Source organism: Natator depressus, chromosome 22 (genome assembly GCF_965152275.1).
Source record: "Natator depressus isolate rNatDep1 chromosome 22, rNatDep2.hap1, whole genome shotgun sequence".
NCBI lineage: Eukaryota > Metazoa > Chordata > Testudines > Cheloniidae > Natator > Natator depressus.
In genome coordinates, this window is record NC_134255.1 from 10462724 (window position 1) to 10475884 (window position 13161).

Below are 13161 nucleotides of genomic sequence, written 5' to 3' on the forward strand. Positions count from 1 at the left end.
TCAGATCTTTACCCATGCGCTTTCTCTCTCTCTTTCTCTCTCGGGAGATTCTCATTAATATTTTATTGATACTGAGTCCAAGTCTAAGATTTTCCCCTGGACGGAGTCCAGTCCACATGGAATATTCAGAAACAAGCCTCCATCAGTGATTGTTGCACCTTAATGCAAGGAAAGCTTGTGTTAAACACAGTACATACCTTTGTTTATGCCAGGAGTGGCCAAACTTACTGATCCTCTGAGCCGCATACAATAATCTTCAGAATTTAAAGAGCCAGATGCACCTGCTCAGATCTTCTGCTCTGCAGCAGGGTGGTGGAGCTCAGGGCTTCAGCCCCATGGGAGACACCTGTCAGTGCTCAGGGCTGAAGCCCCGAGCCCTGGCAGGTGCCTCCTGTGGGGCTGAAGCCCCTAGACCCCCTCCCTACTGGGCAGAAGCCCCTAGCCCTGTCACAGCAGGAGCCCTGTGCTCCCCTCCCCCCGGTTTGGTAGATGGAGAATAGGGGGTGGGGGGCTCTGCAAGCCACACTTTACCTGTAAAAGTCCAGTTTGGCCACCCCAGCCACAAGGGCCAACGTGGCCAATGAATTGCAATGTTTGTCACTCAGGATTTGTTTTCCCTTTGTGTTTCAATACAGGAGCCAGTGTCCCAAACCCTGATGGAGCCACAAATACAAGCACTGGAGGCCCGTGCCCACCTGGGCATTTTTGCCCAGCTGGCACCAGCATCCCATTTCCATGCCCTGTGGGCACATTCTCAGACAGGTGAACTCTTTGGCTGTGGTCATGCTGGCTTGAAAACAGAAGCTCTCTCTTTCTTCTAATGTTCCCATGGGCAGGTGGACTATATGCATTCTTTACCCCGCTTCTGTAGTCTCTCCCTCTCTCCTCTAGGTGGTTTTTCATACTTACTCTTTAAGGAGCAGAGTGCAGTTCTGTATGGTTCACCATGCAGGTGCCTCAGGCTTCCTTCAATCCCCCATAAGTTGAGGCTTGTTTGCAGTGCTGGTGCCAGCACATTGATAGTGTAGTTGCAAGACTGTACAGAATGAAACACAGGGAAAGGACGGAACCACACTGGGGACAGCATGTGAATGGAAAAATGAATGGAGAAATGTACTGGATGTTGAGCGCTGGGCAGTGATGTGATTTATGATATTGGAGGGTAGGTTGTGGGACTGTGGCGGTGGTACAGAAGCGGTGGAGCTATATCGTGTTGTGGTTTCTGGATCAGAGAAGTGTGATTTTTGTCCCTAGATTGATATAAAGAGCAAAGTGGCTCCTGCAAAGAGGAATATTTATCACAGCACATGGTGCTAGGTATTGGTGGCAAATGGGATACATTGGCCTTAGCTGCCCTCTTTCCCAGCTATGCCACAATTGTCTCCCCAGACTCTACCTCTGGCTGGAGTCCAGCTGCACTGTGTGCCCGCCTGGCTATTACTGCAGCTCAGCCGGTCTAGTGGCTCCCTCAGGATCTTGCTCAGCTGGCTGCTACTGCCTATCTGGAGCCTTCTCCTCATCCCCAGCAGGTGAGGATGTCACTGGGTGAAGGTACGATAAACCTTAAGCCAGGGTGATTCACTGTGAGTGGTGTCTTCACCTGCCTACGGAGTTCACTATCGGGCATTTGACTTTGCCTAAAGCATTGCCACCTGGCCACACTGGGCCTAAATATACCTTGGGGAACAGGACCTGATTTCCCAAGATTCCCCCATCCCTCTAATCACTCCCTCACTTGCTGACCTCATCCCCTGCATCTCCCTAATAGCTATTGTCTGCAGCCCACTCAGCTGCCAGATCCCTCTCACTATGCTTGTTCCTCTTATCTACTTAATGCCTTTGTATATCTTACTTTGGCCAGGCCCTCACATAAGCCATGCCCATTGCCCTCTAGGAAAGGGTATTTGAAACAACACATGCACATGTGAAATGGGAAGCATGTTCCATTGGTCTACACTATCCCAATAGCTGTGTATGTTGGGCATTGCAGCAGAGTTAAGTTACAGGCTCCACACCAGTAGTGAAGGTGTCCCACTCTCCCCCCATCTTTGCCTTTGTACTCCATGCTCTCTGAAGAGAAATAATTTCCTAGGCCTAGAACCTCAACTTCCCCGATGGCTGTTCCATCTCCTTCCACGTTCTCCAGAACTGGTTCAAGTGAGGCTAACGCATGAAAATGTTTTCATGGAAAAATGTAGGGAGGCTAAATGTTAGGTAAGACTTGGCTCAGTCTTGCCTGTGAAGTACATTGTAAGGAAGGACTCTGTGCACACTGCTTTGATTGTTTCCACAGCTCAGATACCCTGGAAAGTGGTGTCTGGTAATTTTCTAACCTGGCACTGCCTCTTCTCAATCTCCCTTGTGGGATCACAATGGCCACAACAAAAGAGAAACATCCAGTGGCTGGGTGCAATCTCCTGCCTTTGTTCCCACTGCTTTTCACTTTCTTCTTCACAGACGTATGGCACAACGGAGGCCCTTGCCCTGTGAGCCACTTCTGTCCAGAAGGGACCAGCTATCCCCTTCCCTGCCCTTCAGGAACTTATAACAACCTCACCAGACAAGCTGCATGTTCACCTTGTGCAGCTGGCTACTACTGTCCTGAAAACACCACCAGCTACCATACCTACCCCTGCCCACCTGGCTTCTACTGCCCCAAAGGTAAGAAACAAGCCCTGCTCCTCGGACACGGGGTTGGAGTCCTAAACATGCCATTAGCCAGATTGAAATAGTTACGTTCTCAATGCAACAGTGGCTTCCAAGAAATGAGCTAGCTGGTCTCAGTACAGTTCTTTGTGAACAAGTATCTGGATCACACAAATCATTAACACAACTTGAATCCCCCTTATCTGCAACCTCAGCAGAGTCCAGAGACTGACTGGGTACCCCATATGCAGGGTGAGCTGAGACACACCAGCAGGGGCAGTGTTCAGTTATAATGTAAGAGCTGAGAGCAGGAATTGTATTTAAGTCCTATGAATACCAGGAAAAGTTTTCTCTCTCTCTCTTCATTTCTAAGCAACAAGGTTTGCCACAGAGTTTCCGTGCCCCCGGGGTTATTATAACCCTGACCCCATGACCCAGAGCCTGGATAGCTGCCTGCCCTGCCCCCCAGGGCACTACTGCGGAAAGGAGAATTTAACAGCCGTGTCAGGAAAGTGTGATGCAGGTGAGTCCATGTCAGTTTGGCTGCACGTTCCGAAGGGTGGAGTGGTCCTATGAGTTTCCCAACTAGCTCCCATGCCCTGCGTGTATGTGTAGATGCAAGCAAGTGTGCCGGCACGTGTGCACATTGCCCTTACCCTGAGATGGCTCTTCTGTCTCTGTACACAGGGGCACTCGCTCTGTAACTCATGTAGGCTTTAAAGACCTGATCCTCCTCTATGTGAAGGGCTCTTTACAGCCTCAATGCAAATGAGAATTCAGGCCTTGGAGTTTAGCCCAGCAGGAGCAGCACTGTCTGCATACTGGGCACAGAGAATGGTCTCCTCTTAGTAAGGCCTGAAGATTGTTTGGCTGGTCCTTGCCTAAATGGGCCAGATGTGGTGCCTTCTAGAGTCTCTCTGTGAAGCCACCTGAAGTGGCTGGATGGTATTGTTCCTTCCCACTCAAGAGACTGAGAGCAGCTCTCTCTGCAGCCTTCCCAGTCTCTGCTAGCCCAGGCAATGAAGGACTGAGTTTGGGGTTATTATAGATTTTATCGTTATATGCCATGGTGGTGTTACATGGTTGCACCATTACACTGTTATATGCATGTTGTGTTTATCTTTATACCATGCTGGTGTTATGCTGTTGCACCATCAGCCTGTCACATGCACACCATATTCACTATTACACCATGGTGGTACACCTTGGCACCATTGGCCTGTTTCGTGCACAGTGGATTCACTATTGTACCAAGGTGGTGTACCATACACCCTTTTATCCGTGGTAACTCTTTGGGTTCCGCTGCTGCTGTTTTCTCAGCCACGTTGTTTGTGTGTTCATTGCTCAGGCTGGTTCTGTGTATCGGCTGCATGGACCGCACAGCCCTTCGACCTGGATAATTACACCAATGCCAACTGCCTGTGTCCAGCCACAGCCACCGGAGGGAAGTGCTTGGCTGGGTTCTACTGCCCTGAGGGCAGCCTTGAGCCCATTCCCTGCCCTCCGGGGTTTTACTGCCAGGCGTCAGGTGAGGATACAGCCATGCAAATTGGGGTTGAGCTGTCACGGGGCAGTTTGAAGGAGAGAATTTTGGTGCAGATATTTGTCTTTGTTTCCAGTGAGTTTGCTATTTCAGCACTGCCTCCAGCCACTGAACTGACACTGAGTTCCCGTTAGGGAGCCCGGGGACCTACGGTCTATTCCTGACTCTGCCGTAGGTTCACTGTGTGACCTTGAGTGAGTCACTGAGCCTCCTGGTGGTTATAGCCAGCAACATTCAAATCTCATAAGGTTTTGTCTGGATAAACACTTGAAAGTGTCCTGAAGCTGAGCCCAGCTGTCCGAACTTCTTGGCTCAAAAAGGTCAGGCTGTCCCATCCGACTCATTTCATTCTCTGCTTCCACTGGGGCTGGAGATATTGCTATCACAGCCCTTGGTTCATTTTTTCCCAGCTGCTTTTATTGTTCTTTCCATACCATTTTGGTGTGTTTAACATAAGCTGTTATTAGCTTCATACTTTTCAGGGGCACAAAGCTGCTTATGACTCGTTGAGCCCTGCAGATCAGCCAGAGCTCTTGTGTGAGAATGCGGCTCAGCTATCTCTTCTGATGCTGCCCCCTTGGGAATATTTGAGTCTGCTGCCTTGCAGGCTGTTGATCCATGTGCTCCTGCTGCTTCCACCCCACTGTCGCAGCGTTTTGCCTCAGGTTGAGCCCCTTTGTGTTTTCCATCCCCCAGGGCTGTCTGAACCCAGCGGGAAATGTGCCGCTGGGTTTTATTGCACAGGAGGAGCAGCCAGCTCTAAACCAATGGATGGTGCTACTGGGAATATCTGCCCCCTGGGCACCTACTGCAGTGAGTATCTGGAATGCCCTGAGCCAGGAATGCTTGGCCTGCTGATCAGTGATTTTGCAACAAAATATTGAAAGTCAGAGTGGACTGGTGGATAGAGCACAGCCTGGTAGTCAGAGACTTGAGTTCTATTCCTGGCTCTTCTGTTGTGTGGCCTTGAGCAAGTCCCTTCCCCTTTCTGACTCAGATTACCCACCTGTAACATGGAGCTTTGTAAAGCACTTCAAGACCTATGGGTGAAAAGTGTTTTATAAGAGATTGACTCTATTATTTCTGTGTCAGTTTGGCCTCCTTCAGTCCTTGTTTCCTGAAGGCAGCAGCCTTTAGACTGTTTCATAGTCAGTTTGTTATGTTTTGCTTTTCTTCTCCCAGCTACAGGGTCAACAATGCCCAGGCTCTGCCCACCTGGTACCTTTTCCAACCTGCTAGGGCAGAGCATGGTCTCTCAGTGCCAGCTTTGTCCTTCTGGATTTTATTGTGAAGGTTCTGGCCTCAGTGCCCCCACTGGAGAGTGCTGGGAAGGTAAGGCACGTGAGAGCAAACTGCAGCATCCAGTAGAGGGCAAGAGTGATTCCAGGGGCACAGATGGGTGAGAGCCCAAAGGAAACAGGGAGAGGCTTTTGGGGAACAGAGCGTAGGCATGTGTGAATTGGCCAGGAACTTGGTACAAGCAAGGGTGTTACTCACTAATTTAGTGGTGAAAAGCCAGAGGTGGTTCCCTTTCAGTGATGGAGATATAGACAGGAGGTTCAGAGAATGGCTTCAGTCCAGACAAATATCCAAGAATTTGGAATCATAGTCAACCCTTTTTCCCAGTATGTGTGACTTTCCCTCTTGGCCCCCATGCGATGCACCTCCCCCCAAAAGATCTCTATTCCTTACCTGGTCACAGGTCTCTTTCTGGGTCTCTCACCACCTGTGGTCTCTCACCACCTTCCAGTGTCTGGATTTCTATTTAGGGGGCTACCTGGTAGGCCTGATCCACCTCTAACCTGCTTTCACTGGGTAACCAAGTTCTGGTCCTATATGGAAATATCACTAGAAGGGGCCTCTCTATTGGCACTTCAGAAATGAAACCAGAAGTGGTAAAGTTAGCAGCACATTTCTGAAGCCTATACAAAAAATATTTGGGTTCAGATTTGATTCTGCATATGAGCAAAAACTATGCCTTTATCCAAACTGATTTTCCCCATCCCTATGGGGTGATCCCCACAGATGGCTTGATTCTGCTGCTGCTTCAAGTAAGGATGCTGACAGATAACAGTTCACAGATCAGATTTTTTGTAGTGTACTTTCAAAACTGTAGATACATTGTAACACACTGCTGGGGATATCCAGAGCTGTGAGCCACTGTTACCTGTATGCCTCAGCATGCATGAGCTTTGCTGGAGATTAAGCTGTGTGTCAGCTCCCTGATACAACTGTCTGTCTTCCTCACCACTAAAATCCTCCCAAACCTCACCTAGCAGGTAAAAATCCATGAACTCCAGCCCCCAAGCTCCTCAGAGATACTTCTCTGCAATGCACAGTCCCTTCCACTGTGCAGTCACAGAAGATATTAAATTTGCTGCTCTTTTAAAAGTCAGTCTATTACATTTTATTAATTTAATAGGAGTAAACACACCCTTCCCTTCAAATGCAACACTGAGGTGGTTTATAGTAAAAATAAAACAAGTTTACTAACAAAGGACATATGTTAAGTGTTACTAAGTAACAGGGATACATGTAGAAATGGTTACAAGCAAATAAAAGTGAAAACACACATCTGAAAGACAACAACTTAATCTAGCAAGTTACAGTCTTTGTTCAAGATAGTTTCTCTCACCCACAGTTTCCTTTCCAGTTTTTACTGGCCAGGATCCATCACAAAGATCAAATCACTTGATTCCTTTGTCTCCTAAGGTGAAGGATAAAAATGGAGCCTCCCACTGTTCCTTATATTCCCAAAGGGAATGTCTTTGTTTTACAAGTCATGAAGGCCTCATGGGGATTCAGTCTCCTGTGTCTCTGTGGTGCAAGTGCCATGCTGATTTTCTGTGTCTCAAGTTCAGGAGCAGGAGAACCCCCCACCAGATTAGCTTGATGCTTTTTTTTTTTTTACTCTAATATGTAAATTGAGGTAAACCCACACATTCATTTGTCTAGGACAGGCTAGATTATCACCTTCACCTAGGCTAGGCTGTCTGGCCTTAAACGTGTTCTAGTAACATCATATAGAGGGAATTCATAACTTCACATATAACATTAACACACACACTTCACAATATTAATAACCAGGGTGGTGTTAGTTTTCAAATGGTACCTCACATGGCATATTTTGTAGTGTTCAGGGTGTGAATACAGGAATGCCTAGAGTCACAACATGGGGCATGAACCCATGAGATAGTCCCCTCAGGTAGTAGTGTGAGTTTATGTTGCAGTGCCTCGACAGCGGCATACTCACAGACATGGGAGAGATATCGATGATGTAGATTGTGTAGCTATATTTAGCTGCTAGTGTGTGATATAATCCCGTTCTGGAGCCAGTCTGATATGCAGTACAGAAGGGAGCAGTTTTTGTCATATTCATTGTGGGAGGATCAACACTGCAACACAGCCCAGCAATTTATAGATTATGACATGGGCTTTCGTAGTGCGGGCCACATCTTAATATTGAGATTCATTCATGCTGTCCCCCTCCTGCCCCGTTGCATTTTCTGTGTCATGCACCACCTCTCGACCCCATTCATGCTCCACCTCCTCTCCCACTGCCAATCAATGAGCATTCCTGTGGCAAAGGCAACCCTGACTTACATGACACAGTGACATTAGGGAGAGGTGCAGAGTATTTTCACCTTCTTTTAATGGGATGTAGCAGCTGGAAGCAAGGAGGAGGAACCAGCACCATGTGACCAGCTAGCTCTCTTGGGGAACATCAGTAAGTGCTCTCGTGATGGCCAGTGACCCACGCTCTGCTCACCACTGGCTTCTGACATCTCTTTTGTATATGTAGTGGCTGGAAAACTGTCTATCTGTTCCAGCAGTGGTGTAACTGAGATCAATAATAATTAAAGATCAGTAATAGATTTCTTCCTTGAATGGCAAATTGGAAACTTTTGAAATCCTAAGAGAGCCTGATGGAGTTCTCATGTGTAAATGAGTAGATATTTAGTAGCTAATATCTCCCAGTAACTGAACTGGTTTTTCTTCCTCTGCCTTCCCTTCAGGTTATTACTGTGACAGCAGCCAAGGGCCAGTCAGTGATTTCACCCTTTACCCATGCCCGCAGGGCTTTTACTGCCCACCTGGGATACACCAGGGCACTCAATACAGCTGTCCCCCAGGTACCTTTGGTCCCAGGCAGAAGCTGAAGAATATCCAGGAATGTCAGAGATGCCCACCTGGAAAATACTGTGAGCTTCCTGGTCTCTCAGCCCCAACAGGTATGTTGCCATTCATCCTTGGGCAGTCCAAGCATTTTCTGTGTGTCTAGTTGGGGGTGTTGTTGCCTCATGATTAGAACAAAGGACTGGGAGTCAGGACTCCTGGGGTCTATTTCTTACTCTGGTACTGACTGACTTTGTGAGTTTGATCAAGTTATTCCCCTATTGGTGCCTCATTTTTCCCATGTAAAATTTGGGTAAGATCCACTTTGTAAAGTGCCTTGGGATATTTGGCTGAAATGAACAAGTGGCTCATCCTTTCCCTTCCTGATCAGATTATCCTAAAAAGAAGGAAATGTTCCTTCCATTAAGTAAAATTGCCAGGCTGAATGGTTGGAGGGAATGGAACTCAGATGCAGACGCTTTAACTTTTAAGATACCTGTTTGATTGTCTCCAGGGCTTGTAGCTGCCCAAGATCATAGCTGTTTGGTAGCCTAGTTGAAATTAGTTCATAGTTTCAGTCATAACCCTAATGGGCAGGTGTCTATGTAACAATAAATCCTTTGCTGTTCGGCTCAGCAGAGCAGGTACGGATGGAACAAACCACTTTGATTGCACTCCCCTTTGATTCCTAGAGATGGCCCTTTGAATCAAGGGTGGGAGGGATAGCTCAGCGATTTGAGCATTGGCCCCCTAAACCCAGGGTTGTGAGTTCAATCCTTGAGGGGGCCATTTAGGGATCTGGGGCAAAAATTGGGGATTGGTCCTACTTTGAGCAGGGGGTTGGACTAGATGACCTCCTGAAGTCCCTTCCAACCCTGATATTCTATGAATCAGCATAGGGAAAGTTATCACTGCTCCAACTCAGGCTTCCACTTTGTGTCTGTGTCCTGGAACTTATATTTAAATCCTCATTATTTTCATTTAATTTCGTTTATATGTATAAATGTGTATCCTGCCTTCTAGGGGACTGCTCTGAAGGATTCTGGTGCAAGGGAGATGCCCTAGTAAGAGATCCAGTGGATGGAGTAACAGGGCTCCCATGTCCTCCTGGGCATTATTGTCTTGCAGGTACAGTGACTTATTAAACATAATTCTTCTAAATTCCTGTGAAGCATGAGCTGGAATTTCCCTGCAGTGTTTCCTGCAGAGAGACACTGGAATTCCAGCTCCCCCAGCACTGCTGCCTACAGTGCCTTCGGCTCAGAGTGTCTGGAACTGCAGTAGCTGCTAGCTCTAACTATCTTAGTATTTATATGGCCCCATTACCATAGTACCTGAATGTCTCATAATCTTTAATGTATTTATCATCACCTGTGAGGTAGGGCAGTGCTATTATCCCCATTCTACAAATGGGGAACTGAGACACAGAGAGGCTAAATCCCAGATTTTTAAAGGTATTTGGGCTCCTAACTCTTCAATCTGACCCTAAGTGACGTGCCTAAGGTCACACAGGGAGCTTTGTGGGAGAGTAGGGACTTGAACTCAGGTCCCAGTCTAGCACCCTAACTGGACCAGCTTCCTCTCACCTTTTCTGTAGCCTGTACTCCTATGCTATCCCATAGCCACTTCATAAACTTCAGTGGGATAAAGCTTTGTTGGGCTCGCTCTGCTCCTGGATCAGGCTTAGCCAATCGAATGTCTATGACCAGTTCACTCTGACTTCAATGCCCCTCTGTGTGGCCTGCTGCCTTCTCCCCATGTTGATACTGAGCGGACTCTGAAGCACTTTATCTAATCAGGAACACTCACTCCATCTCTGTGCCCACATGGCACCTGGTCCAGCAATGAAGGGAATAAGAATCTGCTGGGATGCCAGCCTTGTCCTGGAGGACATTACTGCAATAGCACTGGACTGGTAGCACCATCAGGACACTGCAGCCCAGGGTAGGTACAGTACGGTACACATTTCTTTTCTGTCACTATAATGAGAGACAGGTCTGACATGAATAACCCACAACTATTCACTTGAAGGGACCACACTCTCTTGGACCCTGAATAGGACCAGCTATCTGCAGTCAGTGTGCCTTGTTGTCAACACAGGGCTTGGGATCTGCAGAAATTCTCCTTCACTAGGTATAAAGAGGATCCAGTATTCCTCACGCTCACCGCTCAGTCAGTTATCCACCTGTGTCCTTAGGGGGATTGTTTCTTTGACTGGAGGTTGTTTGTGTTTGATGGCTCTTGTTTCTGCTCTTGCTACTCAAGGTTTTATTGCATTGCGGGGGCCAGAACACCGACACCCACTGATGGCCTCTCAGGAGCTCCATGCCCTGTGGGACACTCCTGTCCCCTGGGAAGCAAGAGTCCCATCCCCTGCTCCCTTGGCACTTACATGCCACAGACACATGGAGAAGAGTGCTACACCTGCCCAGAGGGTAAATACTGTGTCCCTCCTCAGAAGCCACAATTTTGCCCTAAAGGTGAGTCATGCGTTCACTAAATGCCTAGTTTGTTTTGTGCTTTCCAAAGACTTTCTTTAAGCCCCTGTGTGCAGGAGAGATCTTGGGCCATGGAAAATCAATCAGGGCATGAGTCCTGTCTCTGTTCCTTCAGCTTCATGCTCAGTCCAACAATTTCAGCCCAAGTGACCCTACTGAATCTATAAAAACATGTGGAGCCCATTGCTGGAATCTCAGTTACTGATTTGTCATCTTTAGGTCTCTCTCCCACCCAGAAATATGACGGTGCTCTCCTTTCAGGCTTCTTCTGTCCCGAAGGAACAGGTCTTGACTGGCAGCCTTGCCCACCAGGGACCTACAGCCCTGAGCGAGGGCTGGAGAACAGCACTGGATGCAGAACTTGTGATGGAGGGAAGTTCTGTCTGTACCATAATGCAACAGACGTGACTGGAGAGTGCTGGGAAGGCTACTACTGTGCACAGGGATCAGACAGGCCCAACCCAGAGGCCAGGCTCCAAGGTGCTGTCTTTTTCCTTTGCTAAAACAATATTGGTTTTTGTATGTGTTCAGTCTAGTGGCCCTGTAGTGATGCCCACTTCAGAGTCGAGCCCTTGGGCCTAGTTCTTTTCAGGTTCCTGGTTCAGCCGCTTGTTTAGAATTCCCCTTTCTGGCCCCCTTCAAAAGCCCCTTTTGCTGTTTGAACCCCAGATGTGTGAATTGTGAGTAAATGACTCAGCACCTGATCTAGCCTGTCCTCAGCAGCAGAGAGCAATAGTTAAAGGTCAGGACTCCTGGGTTCCAAGTCCTATTTCCCAGTCCCAACGACTAGACGCTCTAAACCTGATTTAGGAATAGAGCACAGGTATCCTGCCTCTCAGTCCCCTGGTCTCATCATTAGATCACGCTCACTCCCTGAGCTAGCAACAGAACCCCAAAGTTCAGATTCCTACTCACCTTTTCGAGCTATGAGGCCACAATGGCTCAGTGACCTTGTATGGTAGCTCAGCTTTGTCCCATGTGGGAGAGAATTAAGGAATTGTGGGCAATCTACAGATGAATTGCTGCTGGCTTTAATAGACCATGGCTATTATAGAAGCAATGAATGCCTTTTATATTCATTTCCATCCATAGCCTTAATCAGCTGAACGTCTTTCTCAATTGTTGATTGCAGGTCAGGCTGGCCCTTGTCCTCCAGGCCACTACTGTCCAAAGGGCACTGCTGTCCCCAAGCGTTGTCCTGTGGGAACCTTCAGCACCAGAATCAAGTTGAGCTCAGAGGTAGGAAAATGCACAGGGTGAACTAGCGACTAGCAATGTTGCTTCTGCACTTAGAGAGCTTAACTCCACCTAGTGCCTCTCTGCCTGAGCAGACATGTGAAGACAGTTTAAATGCTTATAATCACTTGAATCCTTCCTTAGAAGAACACCGCAATATCCCCGAGTTAGAGCCTGTGGCATCTGAGGCTATCAAAGCACTTTACTGAGCCTCTCAGCATCCCTATGAGATGGGAATGTTACTGCCATTGCATAGATGAGGAACTTAAGCTCAACGAAATGACATGACTTGCCTGAGGTCCCAGTGGCAGAGGCAAGATTCATATAGAATCATAGGACTAGAAGGGACCTCAAAAGGTCATCTAGTCCAGTCCCCTGCACTCATGGCAGGACTCTGTATCATCTAGAAGATCCCTGACAGGAGTTTGTCTAACCTGCTCTTAAAAAACTCTAATGATCGAGATTCCACAGCCTCCCTGGGCAGTTTATTCCAGGGCTTAACCACCCTGACAGTTAGGAAGTTTTTCCTGATGTCCAACCTAAACCGCCCTTGCTGCAATTTAAGCCCACTGTTTCCTGTCCTATCCTCAGAGGTTAAGGAGAACAATTTTTCTCCCTCTTCCTTGTAACAACCTTTTATGTACTTGAAAACTGCTATCATGTCCCCTCTCAATCTTCTCTTCTCCGGATTACACAAACTCCGTTTTTTTCAATCTTCCCTCATAGGTCATTTTTTCTAGACCTTTAATCATTTTTTTGGCTCTTCTCTGGACTTTCTCTGGTTTGTCCACATGTTTCCTGAAATGTGGTGCCCAGAACTGGACACAATACTCCAGTTGAGGCCTAATCAGCGTGGAGTAGAGTGGAAGAATTACTTCTCGTGTCTTGCTTACAATATTCCTGCTAATACATTCCAGAATGGTATTTGCTTTTTTTGCAGCAGTGTTACAGTCATATTTAGCTTGTGATCTACTGTGACCCCCAGATCCCTTTATGCAGTACTCCTTCCTATCTCTCCAGAAGTGAGAATGTGGATGTTCCCATTGATTTCTCACAGACCCAGTGCTCCCCCTGTCTACCTGGACATTACTGCAACTCCACTGGCCTCCAGGCCCCTACAGG

General features: G+C 47.6%; 3 long non-coding RNA genes across 3 annotated transcripts; all 3 read left to right on the top strand.

The window, feature by feature from the left end:
• Positions 1–653: 653 nt before the first annotated feature.
• On the top strand, positions 654–2467 carry LOC141975937 (uncharacterized). The gene is made up of 3 exons (XR_012636028.1): positions 654–762; positions 1390–1529; positions 2458–2467. It is a non-coding gene; the product is annotated as an uncharacterized LOC141975937 (long non-coding RNA).
• Positions 2468–2470: 3 nt separating this feature from the next.
• On the top strand, positions 2471–4099 carry LOC141975935 (uncharacterized). The gene is made up of 3 exons (XR_012636026.1): positions 2471–2661; positions 3020–3169; positions 3995–4099. It is a non-coding gene; the product is annotated as an uncharacterized LOC141975935 (long non-coding RNA).
• A 5243-nt stretch (positions 4100–9342) lies between these two features.
• Positions 9343–10777, top strand: LOC141975933 (uncharacterized). Its single transcript, XR_012636024.1, has 3 exons — positions 9343–9433; positions 10105–10249; positions 10571–10777. It is a non-coding gene; the product is annotated as an uncharacterized LOC141975933 (long non-coding RNA).
• The last annotated feature ends 2384 nt before the right edge of the window (positions 10778–13161 follow it).